At 36.5% G+C, this 17,644-nt stretch overlaps 1 protein-coding gene across 4 annotated transcripts in view; it reads right to left on the reverse strand.

The window, feature by feature from the left end:
• Positions 1–16,853, reverse strand: part of GPD2 (glycerol-3-phosphate dehydrogenase 2) — a 192,724-nt gene extending 175,871 nt beyond the window's left edge. The window contains exon 1 of one of the 4 annotated variants that reach the window (XM_074303417.1): positions 16,717–16,853. The gene's annotated coding sequence lies outside the window, so the exon portion shown is untranslated. Of the gene's footprint in view, positions 1–15,817; positions 16,177–16,448; positions 16,558–16,716 lie in introns of those variants that run through there. The other 3 variants (XM_074303418.1, XM_074303416.1, XM_074303415.1) reach the window with 3 other exon arrangements.
• Between the last annotated feature and the right edge of the window lie 791 nt (positions 16,854–17,644).

Here is a 17,644-nt window from a genome sequence, read left to right on the forward strand (position 1 = left end):
TGTCCTCAAAGTCTTGCTTTTAATGTATTTTTTATTTTATTAAAATAACTATTGTTAATTATTATATGATTATAATAATTGATGTTAATAAGCATTAATTTTTTCCTCCCTCCTATCTTCCTTTAATTGAAAAAAAAAAGGAAGAGAAAAAGAATACCAGAATACATACATAGCTATGTAAAACAAAACCATGTTCAAAATTGAATGTCTTATTCTTTACTTTTCATCTACTTTTTTATAAGATAGGCAGTATTACTCTTGGTCACTCTGGAATCATTATTAAAGTTTTTCCAGATTATAAATTCTAATGACTTAGCTCTTGAGAGTCCTGAATTATTTCTAGGTCACAATAAGCCATTAGAAAATGATTTAGTAAAGTATACATCTGTGTATGTGTGTAAGGATATTATTTATGTATAATAGCACATATACAGAGATTATCTATACTATGTTCATTTTAATGAGAAAACGGGAAAGGACCATCTTACTAAAAACAGCTTTATCAAATGAGTGGAAGAAGGAACAATTGATAATATCAACTTGAAAGTTTAACTTGGCTAGTACTTTTTTAAAGCTAGTAGTTAGAAGTACAATGATAGCCTCCTAAATTCATGGAACTGTACTACAATGGTACAAGACATAAGAAAAATTGACAGACAAATCCTGCTCAGAGACATACAGTTAGTAAGTACCTGAAGTAGGATTTGATTTCAGGTCTTTTTGACTCCTAGTCCAGCACTCCATATTGTGGAATGTTTTATTTTGTTTTCTTAATCCTCTTTTCAAGATCTCAAAAAAATTTTTTAATAAGGTAAGTGTTCCTTTAGGGAATCTACTTGTGTTGTTATTTTTTAAATCAGTTCCTCTGGGACTATTACAGTTTTTGTCATTTCTTCACCAAAGTTCTCCTCCACTGGTTAATCAGGATGTGGAAGTAACTCTGGAATCCTGACAGTTTCATCAAAGAGATATCTCAAGGAGTTCTTATTCTAAGTATGGGCCTGAACTAGCTAAGTAAGCCTCACTTCCAAAGAATAGATTTTATTGGTTAGAGGGCTCATGAAGACATACCATCTAGTATGTCCCCTGGGAAGGAGTATTGTAGAATTAAAAGAGTGCTAGACTAGAAATCAGAAGACTTAGTTAAATCTGTTTTAGCCACTTATTATATAGGCCAAATCTTGATTTGACTGAAGTCACTTAATTAACTAGTAAACAAACATTTTTTTTTTATTTTATTTATTTATTTATTTTTTTTTAATTTTTTATTTTATTCTATAATTATAACATTTTTTGACAGTACATATGCATGGGTAATTTTTTACAACATTATCCCTTACACTTACTTCTATTCAGATTTTTTCCCTTCCTCCCCCAACCCCCTCCCCCAGATGGCAAGCAGTCTTATATATGTTAAATATATTACAGTATAATTTAGATTCAATATATGTGTGTAGAACCGAATTTTTTGTTGCACAGGAAGAATTGGATTCAGAAGGTAAAAATAACAGTTTACATTCATTTCCCAGTGTTCCTTTTCTGGATGTAGCTGGTTCTGTCCATCATTAATCAATTGGAATTGGATTAGCTCTTCTCTATGTTGAAGAAATCCACTTCCATCAGCATACATCCTCGTACAGTATCATTGTTGAAGTGTATAATGATCTTTTGGTTCTGCTCGTTTCACTCAGCATCAGTTGATGTAAGTCTCTCCAAGCCTCTCTGTATTTCTCCTGTTGGTCATTTCTTATAGAACAATAATATTCCATAACATTCATATACCATAGTTTACCCAACCATTCTCCAATTGATGGACATCCATTCATCTTCCAGCTTCTAGCCACTATGAAAAGGGCTGCCACAAACATTTTGGCACATACAGGACCCTTTCCCTTCTTTAGTAGTTCCTTGGGGTATAAGCCCAGTAGTAGTATGGCTGGTTCAAAGGGTATGCACATTTTGATAACTTTTTGGGCATAATTCCAGATTGCTCTCCAGAATGGTTGGATTCTTTCACAACTCCACCAACAATGCATCAGTGTCCCAGTTTTCCCACAGCCCCTCCAACATTCATCGTTATTTGTTCCTGTCATCTTAGCCAATCTGACAGGTGTGTAATGATACCTCAGAGTTGTCTTAATTTGCATTTCTCTGATCAATAGTGATTTGGAACACTCTTTCATATGAGTGGAAATAGTTTTAATTTCATCATCTGAAAATTGTCTGTTCATATCCTTTGACCATTTATCAATTGGAGAATGGCTTGATTTCTTATAAATTAAAGTCAATTCTCTGTATATTTTGGAGATGAGGCCTTTATCAGAACCTTTAACTGTAAAAATTTTTTCCCAATTTGTTACTTCCCTTCTAATCTTGTTTGCATTAGTTTTGTTTGTGCAGAAACTTTTTAATTTGGTGTAATCAAAATGTTCTATTTTGTGATCAATAATGGTCTCTAGTTCTCCCTTGGACATAAACTCCTTCCTCCTCCACAAGTCTGAGAGGTAAACCATCCCATGTTCCTCCAATTTATTTATGATTTCGTTCTTTATGCCTAAATCTTGGACCCATTTTGATCTAATCTTAGTATGTGGTGTTAAATGTGGGTCCATGCCTAATTTCTGCCATACTAATTTCCAGTTTTCCCAGCAGTTTTTGTCAAATAATGAATTCTTATCCCAAAATTTGGGATCTTTGGGTTTGTCAAAGATTAGATTGCTATTTTTATTCACTATCTTGCCCTGTAAACCTAACCTATGCCACTGATCAACTAGTCTATTTCTTAGCCAATACCAAATGGTTTTGGTGATTGTTGCTTTATAATATAGCTTTAAATCAGGTACACTTAGACCACCTTCCTCTGACTTTTTTTTCATTAGTTCCCTTGCAATTCTCGACCTTTTATTCTTCCATATGAATTTTGTTGTTATTTTTTCTAGGTCATTAAAATAGTTTCTTGGGAGTCTGATTGGTATAGCACTAAATAAATAGATTAGTTTGGGGAGTATTGTCATCTTTATTATATTCGCTCGGCCTATCCAAGAACACTGAATGTCTTTCCAATTATTTAAATCTGACTTTATTTTTGTGGCAAGTGTTTTGTAATTTTGCTCATATAATTCCTGACTCTCCTTTGGTAGATATATTCCCAAATATTTGATACTATTGACTGTTATTTTGAATGGAATTTCTTTTTATATCTCTTGCTGTTGGATTGTGTTGGTAATGTATAAAAATCCTGAGGATTTATGTGGATTTATTTTGTATCCTGCGACTTTGCTAAAATTCTGAATTATTTCTAATAGCTTTTTAGCAGAGTCTTTGGGGTTCTCTAAGTATATCATCATGTCATCTGCGAAAAGTGACAATTTGATTTCTTCATTTCCTACTCTAATTCCTTGGATCTCTTTCTCGGCTCTTATTGCCAAGGCTAGAGTTTCTAGTACTATATTGAATAGTAATGGTGATAGTGGGCAACCTTGTTTCACTCCTGATCTTACAGGGAAAGGTTCTAGTTTATCACCATTACATATGATGTTTACTGAAGGTTTTAAATATATGCTCCTTATTATTTTAAGGAATAGTCCATTTATTCCTATACTCTCAAGCGTTTTTAGTAGGAATGGATGTTGGATTTTATCAAATGCCTTTTCTGCATCTATTGAGATGATCATATGGTTTTTATTAATTTGATTATTAATATGGTCAATTATACTAATAGTTTTCCTAATATTAAACCAGCCTTGCATTCCTGGTATAAATCCCACTTGGTCATAGTGTATTATCCTGGGGATGATTTTCTGAAGTCTATTTGCTAATATCTTATTTAAGATTTTAGCATCAATATTCATTAAGGAAATTGGTCTATAGTTTTCTTTCTCAGTTTTCGATCTACCTGGTTTAGGTATCAGTACCATGTCTGTGTCATAGAAGGAATTTGGTAGGACTCCTTCAATCCCTATTTTTTCAAATAGTTTACATAGCATTGGAGTTAGTTGTTCTTTAAATGTTTGGTAGAATTCACCTGTAAATCCATCTGGTCCTGGGGACTTTTTCTTAGGAAGTTGGTTAATAGCTTGGTCTATTTCTTTTTCTGAGATGGGACTATTTAGACTACTTACTTCTTCCTCTGTTAATCTGGGCAAGCTGTATTTTTGAAGGTATTCTTCCATTCATTTAAGTTATCGAATTTATCGGCATAAAGTTGAGCAAAGTAGCTCCTAAGTATTGTTCTAATTTCCTCTTCATTAGTGGTGAGTTCACCCTTTTCATTTTCAAGACTATCAATTTGCTTTTTCTCTTTCCTTTTTTTAATCAGGTTTACTAAGGGTTTGTCTATTTTGTTGGTTTTTTCATAAAACCAACTCTTAGTTTTATTAATTAATTCAATAGTTTTTTTACTTTCAATTTTATTAATCTCACCTTTTATTTTTTGAATTTCAAGTTTTGTGTTTGTCTGGGGGTTTTTAATTTGTTCCTTTTCTAGCAATTTTAGTTGTAAACCCAATTCGTTGGCCCTCTCTTTCTCTATTTTATGCAAGTAGGCCTGTAGAGATATAAAACTTCCCCTAATTACTGCTTTGGCTGTATCCCACACATTTTGGTATGATGTCTCATTATTGTCATTTTCTTGGGTGAAGTTATTAATTATGTCTATGATTTGCTGTTTTACCCAATCATTCTTTAGTATAAGATTATTTAGTTTCCAATTATTTTTTGGTCTATTTTCCCCTGGCTTTTTATTAAATGTCATTTTGATTGCATTATGGTCTGAAAAGGATGCATTTACTATTTCTGCCTTACTGCATTTGATTTTGAGGTTTTTATGCCCTAGTATATGATCAATTTTTGTATAGGTTCCATGAACTGCTGAGAAGAAAGTATATTCCTTTCTGTCTCCATTTAGCTTTCGCCAAAGATCTATCATATCAAACTTTTCTAGTATTCTATTTACCTCTTTGACTTCTTTCTTATTTATTTTGTGGTTTGATTTATCTAATTCTGAGAGTGCAAGGTTGAGATCTCCCGCTATTATAGTTTTGCTATCTATTTCCTCTTGCAGCTCTCTTAATTTCTCTTTTAAGAATTTAGATGCTGAACCACTTGGTGCATACATGTTTAATATTGATACTGCTTCACTATTGATGCTTCCCTTTAGCAGGATATAATGCCCTTACTTATCTCTTTTAATTAGATCAATTTTTGTTTTTGCTTGATCTGAGATGAGGATGGCTACTCCTGCTTTTTTGGTTTTGCCTGAAGCATAATAGATTCTGCTCCACCCTTTTACTTTTAGTTTGAATGTCTCATCCTGTTTCAGGTGTGTTTCCTGTAAACAACATATAGTAGGATTCTGACTTTTAATCCAGTCTGCTAACTGCTTCCTCTTTATGAGGCAGTTTGCCCCATTCACATTTATGGTTAGAAGGACTAATTCTATATTGCTTGCCATCCTATTAACCCCTGCTTATGCTTTTCCCCTTTCCTTCCCTTTTACCCTCCTATCCAGTATGCAACTGGTAAACACCACTTGCTTTTCACAGCCCTCCCTTTTTAGGATCCCTCCCCCACCTTAAAGATCCTCCCCTTATTTTACCCCTTTTCCTCGAAATTACTGTATTCCCTTCCCCTTAGCTTACTCCTTCCCTTTCACTTTTCAATGAAGTGGAAGAAGTTTCACCATAAATCGAATATGTCTATTGATACACGCTATGTTCATCTCCCTCCTTTCTTTCTCTCAGATATAATAGGTTACCTTTGCCTCTTCATGAGATATAGTACCACCACTTTATACTTTTTTATGATATAATCTCCTTTCCACCTCTAGTTTCTAAGACAAATTGTACATATGTTCTTTACGTATTTTTTTGACAGAAGTATAGTTCTCAAGATTTCTTTTTACCTTTTTTAGAAGTCTCTTGAGTTCTGTATTTGAAGATCAAACCTTTTATGTAGGTCTGGTTTTTTCATCAAAAATAGATGGAATTCATTTATTTCGTTAAATGTCCATCTTCTTCCCTGGAAAACGATGCTCATTCTTGCTGGGTAAGTTATTCTTGGCTGCATACCAAGTTCCTTAGCCTTTCGGAATATCATGTTCCAGGCCCTGCGTTCTTTTAATGTGGACGCTGCTAGATCCTGTGTTATCCTTATTGTGGATCCTCTATATCTGAATTGTTTTTTTCTAGCAGCTTCCAATATCTTTTCCTTTGTCTGATGGTTCTTGAACTTGGCCACTATATTTCTTGGCGTTTTGATTTTAGGGTCCCTTTCAGTAGGTGATCGATGAATTTTTTCAATGTCTATTTTACCCTCTGTTTCCAAAACGTCTGGGCAGTTCTCTTTGATAATTTCCTCGAAAATGGTGTCCAAGCTCTTTTTTTCCTCCCATTTTTCAGGGAGTCCGATTATTCTCAAATTGTCTCTCCTGGATCTGTTTTCCAGGTCTGTTGTCTTTCTGGTAAGGTACTTGACAGTCTTTTCAATTGTTTCATTTCTCTGGTTTTGCTTGACTCCCTCTTGGTTTCTCCTTGAGTCATTCATTTCTACTTGTTCCAGTCTAATTTTCAATGATGTATTTTCTTCACTCACTTTTTTTATATCTCTTTGTAATTGTCCAATTGAGTTTTTATCTTCTATGGAATTTTTTTCCATTTTATCCATTTTATTTTTTAGAGAGCTGATTTCTTTTTCCAGCTCTCTAATCCTGTTTTCCTTGGAGTTGTTTACCTTTTCCAGCTCACTAATCCTGTTTTCCTTGGAGTTGTTTACCTTTTCCAGCTCACTAATCTTGTTTCTCAATGATTTGATTTCTTTATCCATTCTTTCTTTGAATGCATGGGATGACTTCTCCAGGCTCTCTTGCCAAGCTTCCCTTTCCTTTTCCCATTTCTCTTCCAGCTCTCTTGTGAGAGCCTTTTTGATTTCCTCTATGAGGTTCTTCTGTATTGAGGAGCAGCTTATATCCCTCCCAGGGGATACATCTGGGGACAGTCTGTTCCTAGTCTCCTCAGCATTTGAAGTCTGCTCCCTCTCCACACAGAAGCTGTCAATGGTTAGAGCCCTTTTGAATTTTTTGTTCATTTTGTCAGAGTAGGAATCAAAGAAAACAAACTGACAAGAGAAACAATTGGTCTGTTTTGCGGGGGATAGGGCTGGATGGTATTAATGGGCTTCCTCTACAGACTGGAGGTAGGGCAGCAGAGAGCCACTAACAGAACAGCAATGACTGTACTGAGTCTGCGCTCTGAGGCTCTGAGAACGCACCAAGTCAGTCCAGGTGGGGGTTGGGGGTGGCCAGGCTCTGAGAGACGCTGGCTTTCTGGGGTTTTAATCTTCACCTCCGGGTTTACACCCTCTCCACCGCTCCTGGCTTGCTGCCAAGACGGAGCATCCACACTGGGGCAAAAGCCCTTTTGCAGAAATGGCAGAGATCACACCCCTCCCCCTCCGGTCTGAGCTGTGTGAGCTGCCTGTCTTGCTCTGGCTGTCTGCCCTCAGTCTGCGCCCAGTCTGATTGACCCTCCCCCGAACAAACACAGACCTTTTCTGGCGACTTTCAAGGATGTCTTCTCTTGGTGATAATTTGTGGATTTCTTTCTGGGTCAAGCATTAAGTCAGAGGCTTGTCATGAAGTAAGTTCTGAGAGAAAACGAGGAGCTCAAGCAGCTGTCTGCCTCCACGCCGCCATCTTGGCCGGAAGTCCTCGTAAACAAACATTTTTTAAGTAATAGCTTTGTATTTTTCAAAATATATGCAAAGATAGTTTTCAACAGTCACCCTGGCAAAACCTTTTGTTCAAATTTTTCTCCTTCCCTTCCCCTCTTCCAGATAGCAAGTAATCTAATATAGGTTAAACACATGTAATTTTTCTAAACGTATTTCCACATGTATCATGTTGCACAAGAAAAATCAGATCAAAAAGGGGAAAACAGAAAGAAAAAACAAGCAAGCAAACAACAACAAAAAAAATAAAAATAAAAATGCTATGCTATAATACACATTCAGTCCCCACAATTCTCTCTCTCTGGATGAAGATAGCTCTCTCCATCACAAATCCTGAATCACCTCATTATTGGAAAGAGCCACTTCCTTCACATCTTGTTCACCAAACATTTTTTAAGCACCAATTATGTGTCAGACACTGAGCTTAATTTCTCATCCTCTATTTCCTCATTTCTAAAATTAAGAGAGTAGTAGTAATATCTATCTTATAGGGTTATTAGGAGGAAACCCTTTATAATTCCTAAAGTGATAGAAAAAAGTAGAAAATCAATACATCCTTTACTTAAATGAATGAAACCAAAGAGCTTTTCCTATTCAGCTATTCTTCCAATGTTTCTATTATTCAATGTCTTCCCCTCTTCCTAAAATAACAGATTTTTTTTTTCATTTTTCTCTTTCTTCTGTTCTCCAAAAAAGATTATCTTTCCATTTGCTTATGTCTTATGTTGCAATTACTTACAGCTTATTCTACAACTGCTTTTTCCACTAATTTTTAAAAATCCTTTAAAATTATTAGATGGGGGAAATACAATTACTAACAGTAGTAATTGTAAAAAAGAATTTTGAAGCAAGTTTCTTTGATTAGACATTATTGCTCAAATATAGAGGGAACTGAGTTAAACTTATTTAAAGAGAGAGAGAGAGAGAGAGAGAGAGAGAGAGAGAGAGAGAAAGAGAGAGAGAGAGCCATGTCTCAATTGATAAACGATCAAAAGATATGACCTCTGACAAAAAGGTAATAAATTCATGCATATTCTTTGACTTAACAGCATCTCTACTAGACATGAATATCAAAAGAGATTTTTTTTAAAAAAGGAAAATGACCTATATGTGCAAAAAAATATTCATAGTAACTCTCTTCTCAGGACAAAAAAAAAAAAAAAAAGGAAATTGAGGGGGTGCCCATCAATTGGGGAATGGCTCAATAAACTGTGGAATGTTTTGTGATGGAATATTAGTGTTCTGTGGGAAATTATGAGCATGATGCTCTCAGAAAGTCCTCCATAAACTCAAAGTGAAATGTACTGTATACAAGGTAATAGCAATGTTCTGGGATGACCAGCTGTAAATGACTTAGCTATTCTTAGTAGTACAATCATTCATGACTTCTCTGAAGGACTTGTGATGAAAAATCCTATCAAGAGAAGGAACTGATTGTGTCTGAATACAGATCGAAGTGCTCTCTCTTGTTCTCAATCTCTCTCTGCTTTTAAACTTAATTTTTCTTGAGAGTTTCTATTTTTATTAGGGTGGGAAATTATGCTTTTTTTTCCACAACTTATAAAAATGTTTTGTGTAACTTCACAAGTGATTTCTTAATTGTGGGTGGAGATAAGGGAGAATCTAGAACTCAAAAATTTTATTTTATTTTATTATTTATTTTTATTAAACTTTTTATTGACAAAACTTATGCATGGGTAATTTTTCCAACATTGACCCTAGCAAAACTTTTTGTTCCAAATTTCCCCTCCTTCCCATCTCCTCCCCTAACTGGCAGGTAGTCCAATACATGTTAAATATGTTTAAATACATGTTAAATCCAACATATGTATACATATTATCTTGCTGCACAAGAAAAATCAAATCAAGAAGAAAGAAAAAGAAAAACTGGAACTTAAGATTTTTTTTAAATAAATGTAAAAGGGGCAGCTAGGTAGCACAGTGGATACAGCACCAGTCCTAAAGTTAAAAGGACCTGAGTTTCAAATCTGGTCTCAGATGCATAACACTTCCTAGCTGTGTGACCCTGGACAAGTCACTTAAACCCAATTTCCTCAGCAAGAAAAAAAAATAATAATAATAAATTAAATGTTTAAAAAATGTTTTTGAGTGTAACTGGGGGGAAAATACTAAATGAATAAAATAAATAAAAAAAAAATAAAAAATCCTTATTAAATACATTTTGCATATGTGAACATGATTCTTACTGGAGAGTCACACACCATCTTTCTATCTTCCAAAATACTAATGGAAGTATGTACAAAGCCAAGCAAGCTGTTGAGTCTTCAAATGAAGAGATACAGAGATCAGTGTTCTTTCTATAAATCTATGCATGACATATTGTAGAGAAGGTATCCCCTGAAAGAGGTCCAAGATACCAAAGAAAAAATGAGGGAAAGGAAAGGTAGTATTTAAGAAAACTTCTGTCATTGATTACATATTCAAAGCAAGTCACTTAATTTTTCTGAGCCTCAGTTTCCTTTTCTATAAAATAACTTGGTGGACAAGATAGCCTCTGCTATTCCTTCCAAGTATAAATTTATAACCTCATAAAAAAATATAACTACACATATGCTAAGGGTTGGCTTCAGTCATATACATCCACAGAAAAATAATGGAAACATCAGACACTTGAGCTAGCAGAGAACCTTAAAAGAGTCTATAGTCCAACTCTATAACACTGGAAATATGGGTATAAACACCAAATAGTAAGTATTTGCTCATGTTTCATGGTTATGTGATTTCAAAATGACAAAGAGAGAGCCCTCTACCTTGAAAAGATCTATTTTATCTGACCTACTGATGGTTATAATTCCATGGTTAGACTTTCATTCCTGAAGCTTAAGGTTTTATCCCCTGATAATATGTAGATATTCCTAGTGATATATTAAACTCATGAGATGACTGATGGTTTCATCACTGGACACTAGTTCAGAGGTTTTGGTGAAAGAAAAGAGAGAATACAAGGTGGACTAATTGAGTAGAAAAATAACAGGAAATGGTTGTAGAAACAGGCTGTTTCTCACTAAGTTACAAAAGAATAAGGTTGCACTATGGTTTATTGTAACCATTTGTTGTTCCTCTTCAGTATTTTAGAGAAGAATATTAGTGTACTTTGGTTTCACTTTGTTAAAAGAAAATGCATCATCTCAAAAAGACAGAAAATTATGTCATCTTAGTCTTATATTGAATAGATTAAAGTCTTATTTCCTGATTTGTAGATTCAAAGTCTCATTTTCTGGTTTATAGAGTAAAGCAATTCTTCTACTCAGAGTTATAATCTGCTTTTTCTCCTTTTCTATTAACACTTGTAAATCTATAGCAAAATAGTTTGTTAATTGCTTGAAACTAACAGGATGTTTAATTGTTCTGTTATAATAGTCTCAGGCAACTATGCAGCCTGAATTTTCCAAGGTAGTCCCGGTTTCAAAAAAAAGTCAGTCTACTTTCTGCAAAGCTTTCATCGGGCACATGTTCCTGATGGAACTATGGTCAGTATGAGCTTTAATTTGGAAAATGTATACAGCATATATCTAAATATATAATATATCCTGTCATATATATGTACATAATATATTCTATTTAATCTCTGCTCCTCATTCCTTGGTCAATTAAGAGCTATCTGAACTGGAAGACTCATTTGCTTTATCAATATTTATACAGCACTTACCATATGCAAGAAATTATATTAGGTGGCAATAACATCTGCAGAGGTTCTCAAACTACACTTGCGGGCCAGATGTGGCCCACTGAGGACATTTATACCACAGTTAAAGAGATAGAACTTGTGTGATTCTTAGAATGAAGTTAGGGATTCTATGAGTAGAAAATGGGAAATGATAGCATCCTAAGGATGGCTGTACAAAGACAAGAAGGTGATGAAATGTCATATATGGGGAACAGCCAGTAGGTCAATCTGGCTAGAATGAAGAGTATATGAGAAAGCATGATAGACAGTAACTCTGGAAAGATTGGTCAAAGTTAGATTCTAAAGGGCCTTAAATGCCAAACAGAGGAGTTTATACCCAGAAGCTTGTGGGGTAGGTGAGTCATATGTAGATGACATGAGACCAATTAGAAGAATACAACTTTCCAGGAAAAATGTGATAAGTGCCTATGCTTGTTTGGCATGAAAAAGGAATTAATAAGAGAAATAATATGACTCAAAATTAACTTCGCCTGTATAATGTCACTGTAATGTTTTTATAATTTATCACTTCCTTTTCATTTCTATATCACTGGTCATTTAATACTATTCTATTTTATTCTAACTCTGTCACTGACATCCTGACTTGCAGGTACCTTCTCCTTTATCTCTCTCACCATTTTAACCTCATTAATTTTTACTGTTTAATTAAGGAAAAATTAAAATTAAATGACTAATATGGAAATGTTTTACATGATTGCACATGTAAAAATAAAAAAAATCCTGCTCATGACTTTCTTTTACCTATTTTCAGGTTCAAATCATCTTCATTTATGTCAAAATCTATGCTTCCCCCCCCTTCTACATTTAGTAATACATATTTGGCTTATTCCTATGTGTTCTTCCTATCTAGAATAACCTCCAATTTGTCTAGCAGCATCATGGATGTGGTGAAAATATCAGAGATTATAGGATCTTCATAGGATCATAAATTTAGAGCTGCAAAAGCCTTCAAAAATCATCTAGTCTAACTCACTATTTTCATATAAAAGAACTTTATCTTAGTAAGGGTGTTTTATATTAGATCACATCTGAATGACTTAGAAAAGAACAAGGATTTGAATTCCCATGATTTAAAATCCAGTAATCTTTCCATTGTGCCACATAATAAACTCCATTATTTTTCAGATGAGGAAACAGAGACCCAGTGTTAAAGTCACTTGCCCAGGATCATACAGTTAGATAAGTACCAAAACTCAGAACTAAAACCCAGACCTCCTGACTCCTCTGCTTTTCTTTCCCCTACATCATTCTGCTTTCCTTGATTCATTCAAAACTCTTACTTGGCTGAATATTTTCCAACTTTCCAAAAAGCTCACTCAGCTATTACCACCCTTATTCTATTCAATTATTCTCCCAGCTTTTCTTGTTAAGAGTAACAGCCTGAATATCTATTAATTCTCCATACACACACACACACACACACACACACACACACACACACACACACACACACACACACACACTTCTAAAGAAGAGTGAATAAACACTTAACTTGGGAATGGCATCTTCATATTGGAAAGCCAACATGTTGCTTCCCAAATTCTGTGGCATAAATTGTTAGGTAAGTATGTTGGCAGTAATAAAGAGTATCTATAAAGTTTCATACAAAATCTTCATATTAAAATGCAGGCACAAATTTCAAGGTGGGATGGGCAGTGGGAAAAGGAAGTGGGCAGCTAAGAGATAAATTGCAAAACTTTTCTTTCACTTACCACAGATAGGAAATTCAAAAAAAGGATATGGTCATTGGGTCTATCAATTTCACAGAATTAAAATACCATATCTACAAATATTCTTGATAATATTGCAAAGTCACTGGCACTATCTACTCTAAATAAAAGAGTTCATGTTGCAGCAGTGGTTTACCCCTTTTCTTTACTTGTTTGCAATTTTCCCCCTTTGAAACCTAAATTATAATTCTTGACCACATAAAATATAACCCCCTATCTATTAAATAATTTATTTTTCCTCTGAAGCTTATTTTAACTATTACAGCCAACACTGAATCTTCTATCTGTCCCATATGTGCCCCTGTGACATTTCTAAATAGTTAAAGAAAGAAGTTGGATTTTCCTCTCTAATTGTTTCAGGTATGTGCTTATGTTGTCTCTCCCTAACTATTCTGGAAGCTGCTCAACTGCTGGGGTTGTCACCCTGGCTCATTGCCTAGACAAAGGGACACTCAAATACTTATTGGCTAATTTAAAAGTAAAGTTAATACATATGACTTCCAAAGCCGATAAAGACTAACATTATCTCCTAAAACTTTAGGATAAATCTTTGCAGACAACTAAATTAATCCCATAGGTCTAGATGGAGAAAGAAGAATACAGAATTTGAAAAATCCAATAGGTTAATTTGCCAAATTACAAATAAAGATGCAGAAAAATAGAGTCACAATCCAAGAATTTAAAATCACTGGTTACTTTTCTTGCCTATCAAATACAAACCCTACATAACTTAAGACGGACTGAGATATAGTTACATCAACTGTTTCAAATAGTCTCTTCTTTGACACTTAAGATGCAACAACTTTACATAGAATGAAACATTTTTAAATTACCAATACTAGTTACAACACGCCAATACATATTTGCTAATTACATCCATTTTTAATACAACATAGTAAAGGAGGGGAATAAATAAGTCACAAAATAATAAACAGGATACCAACTGATTCTTTAGAGATAGTTTGGCTCCCTCTTATACCAGGTATATGTTACAAGCCTTCCCTGAGGTTCAAGAAGCAAAATGTTAACACAACATAGAAAACCCTAGAGATTAATAACACAGGCTATGAACAGAATGTAAAATGTTATTGTAATCCAAGTTCCAAAAGATAACTATAAAACTCCATGGGGATGGAGGATATATTTTAACATTCAATCTTAGTAGCTATGTGATCCTAAGCAAGTATATTGCCATATTGAATAGTAAATATGTAAAAATACTGAAGGTATTGTTGTAACTTGACATAAATTACAAGAAATATGGGTGGGGGGAACTATCAAGTCCAGTGGTTTCACTTTCCACATAGTTTTCCATACTATAGATAATATTAATGACTTTCCAGTTGTAAATTTCCAGATAGTGGATGATGGATCCCTCCAAAAAATCCAAAGTCAAGGAAAAGAGATGAAATGACTTGTCATTAATTACAGAAATGCACCACATGCATATGATAGAACTATTGTGACACTATCAAACCATAAAAAGAAGTTTCTATTTCCCTTACACTTGTCAACCTATGGAAATGCAAAGTCACTGGCACTATCTGCTCTAAACAAGAGTTCATGTTACAGCAGTGGTTTACCCCTTTTCCTTACTTGCTTATAATAATCCACATTTCCCCCCTGAAATCTAAATTATAATTCTTGACCACATAAAATATAACCCCTTATGCTAGTTTGATCTTTTTTTACATTCAGTGAAAATTCTAGATTTTGAATTAGTTTGTCCACATTTTTCAAGTGTGTAAGCACACAACTGAAAGGAATTTTTATCATCACCACAAACTACCTTTCCAGTGCTTTGAGGCAACTTAAAAATCTTTCTTGCCATTCTCTTTCCATTTTGGTTCGAGGGGAATTAGGGTAAATCAGTATTTGGACAGTGGCTCTGTGTAAGGCATGGTTGGCTCCTTCCTTCTCTGAAATTGCTTACTATTAAACCATATTTAAGAAGTTGAGCACCTGTAGTATAAAGGTTGATTTTGGTTTTTGGTTTTGTTTTTTAAGTCTGATTTACTGATTGTAAATTTTTGTAATTCTTGAAGTGCTATATGGACGTGACCCCTTTAATAACACTGTAGTGGAAAGGAAGCAGGTTATAGAACACATCCTCAAGCGAGTAAACACATTTCATTCACCGAGATTTTCTCCAAATCAACAGAACTTTATGCAAATATTTTTTTTTTGCTCTACCACTTTCCCACGAGTGGGGGGAGAGCGGAATCTCAGGAAAGACTCCAGCCTACACAATTTAGACCCTTAAATAGCCTTGGGTCCTCTTTCACCCTAATTTGCTTCAGAAAGCACCAGCACCACCCACACTTCTCGCTATTTAAGAGGCATTCATCGAGGTTAAAGCAGAACTTTAATGTAGTCATCTAACTTTCTGCAAATACACAATCTCCAGAGAAAGTTTGCTACTTCACTGAAAAAGTAAGAAAAAAAAGTTTATTAACTGAGCCCTGAAGAACTATCTTCTCTCTAAGGTGGCTCATTCGAAAACTAGAATACCTTCCTTACCCCAGTTCACTCCCAATACCCTGGAGAATAAAACCTGGGAGAGAAAAGGAAATCAGATCTAGTCCAATAAACACCCTTGGGAACCCGGCAAAGATACACACAAATGCGCACACACACACACACACACACACACCTCTTAAGGCTGATCCTCTTGAAACAGAGTAGGGAGCAGGAGACGCTTGTTCCTAACGCCAGGGAAGTGATTTTGCTTAGCAACTCTAATCAGCTACAACCCGGCTACTTACAAGGCGGAGAGACTGGCAGTCAGTAGGGGAGGCCAGGAAGGAATAGGTCGGGGAGATCACCCCGGGACAGGCTGATCAAGTGTAATCTGATGCTTCCAGCCAAGCCTCTCCCACTGAGGAGTCCCCCACCCCCACTGTAGGCTAATTTCCTCCTCCTTCTCTTCCTCCTCCTCTGCGCCCTCCCCCCACCCTCTCCTATTCCTCCCCTTGAAGGACTGGCACCACTGCCTCAGTCCCTTGCCCACTGCCTCTACGCGGCAAATTCTCCCAGCTGGGGAAACGCGGAAGTCGCGGGGAAAATGGGGGAGGAGGGATCGGAGAGCTTAAGCTAGCAAACTCTCCTCCGCCCAATGAAAGCGACCAGACCCGGACACGAGTCCCGCCGGGTGGGGCCGGGCCAGAATAGATCCAATGGAGCCTTCCTTCCCACAGGCGCACCCTAGCCTCTAGCGGAGCAGCTACGGTGCTCTCCAGCTTCTAGCTAGGGGCGGAGATGCGCGCCTGACCCCGTTATCCTACCAGCCGGATCTTGCCAACGGAGAAAGTCTGTCTGGCAATTCCTCTTGATACCAGCAAGCAAGCTGGTTAGGCCTGGAATGCGGCCCCCAGGTTGCTGGGAGGTGGGAGGAGACTGCTGAAAAGGTGCCTCCTTTCCCCCCTCCCAAATCGGGCTTCCCCTGGGCTAAGGAAAAGACACTCGAGACTGCTGGAGCCAGCTCCATCGACGCCAGCAAAGGGAGACATCCTTGAAACTAGTAGAGGCGGAAGGAGGCCCCGATTCGCTTACCTGGTTTCTCGCTGCCCACTCCTGGGCTCCAGCCTTCCTGCTTAGTAGCCTCCAGTGAGCATGCTTCCCGGGCAGTACGAAGCAAGTCTATGAGTCAGGAGGAGACCCCGTTGCTCAAAAGCCCCAAACCATTTCCTCAATACTCCTCACCCATCTCATCCCCCCGACCACGGCTCCCTCGGAGGCGTGCCCCCAGACTTCTGACACGCCTAAATGCCAGCACCAAGCATGCAGAAAATACCAAGCCAGCGCATCAGGGAGCGAGACTTTGGACAAGGATATCCTGAGGCCCACTTTAAGTCAGGGGAGGGCCAAGGAAAGAGCTCTGTCACTAAAGCAGCAAGCTTCCTATTTTGTACCCCTAAAACCTACTTTGCCCACTGAGCATGCCCAGCTCCACTTGTTGGAGCTTGCAACAGGGTAGGGAAGCAGATGGAAAGTCAGCCACAGGTAGGGTTCAGCTCGGATTCTTTGGCTGTCCTATTTATAGATCACCTTTCTTCCCCAAACCTCAAGGTGCTAGCCACATGACTCTAGTAGTAAGCAATAGTGGCCACATTTGGGGAGGGAATTGGAGGATGAAAGAATAGAATGTCTTGCAGAAGAGCATGCAAGTCAAAGGTATACAGAAGAATGCAGTTCAAAAGCTCGTCTGAACCAAACGTGCATGGGAGAAGAAGGGCAATTACCTAGCTAAGATCTTTTAACTAATATTATCAGACAAGAAGCCGACCTTGGGAAACTTGTGTTCAAATTCTACCACCTTTGCATTTGTTTTAGGCAAATCTTTTAACCTCTCAGTATCTCCTGGCAACTTTCTAAAGTCTTAATGCTAAGTTGCACATCTGCATAATGTTAATTCTCATATTGAAATTTCCTATTTCACAGGTATGTCCTTTTAATTATCCATCCCCTCCCCCTAAGGTAC

This window comes from Sminthopsis crassicaudata, chromosome 3 (assembly GCF_048593235.1).
Source record: "Sminthopsis crassicaudata isolate SCR6 chromosome 3, ASM4859323v1, whole genome shotgun sequence".
NCBI lineage: Eukaryota > Metazoa > Chordata > Mammalia > Dasyuromorphia > Dasyuridae > Sminthopsis > Sminthopsis crassicaudata.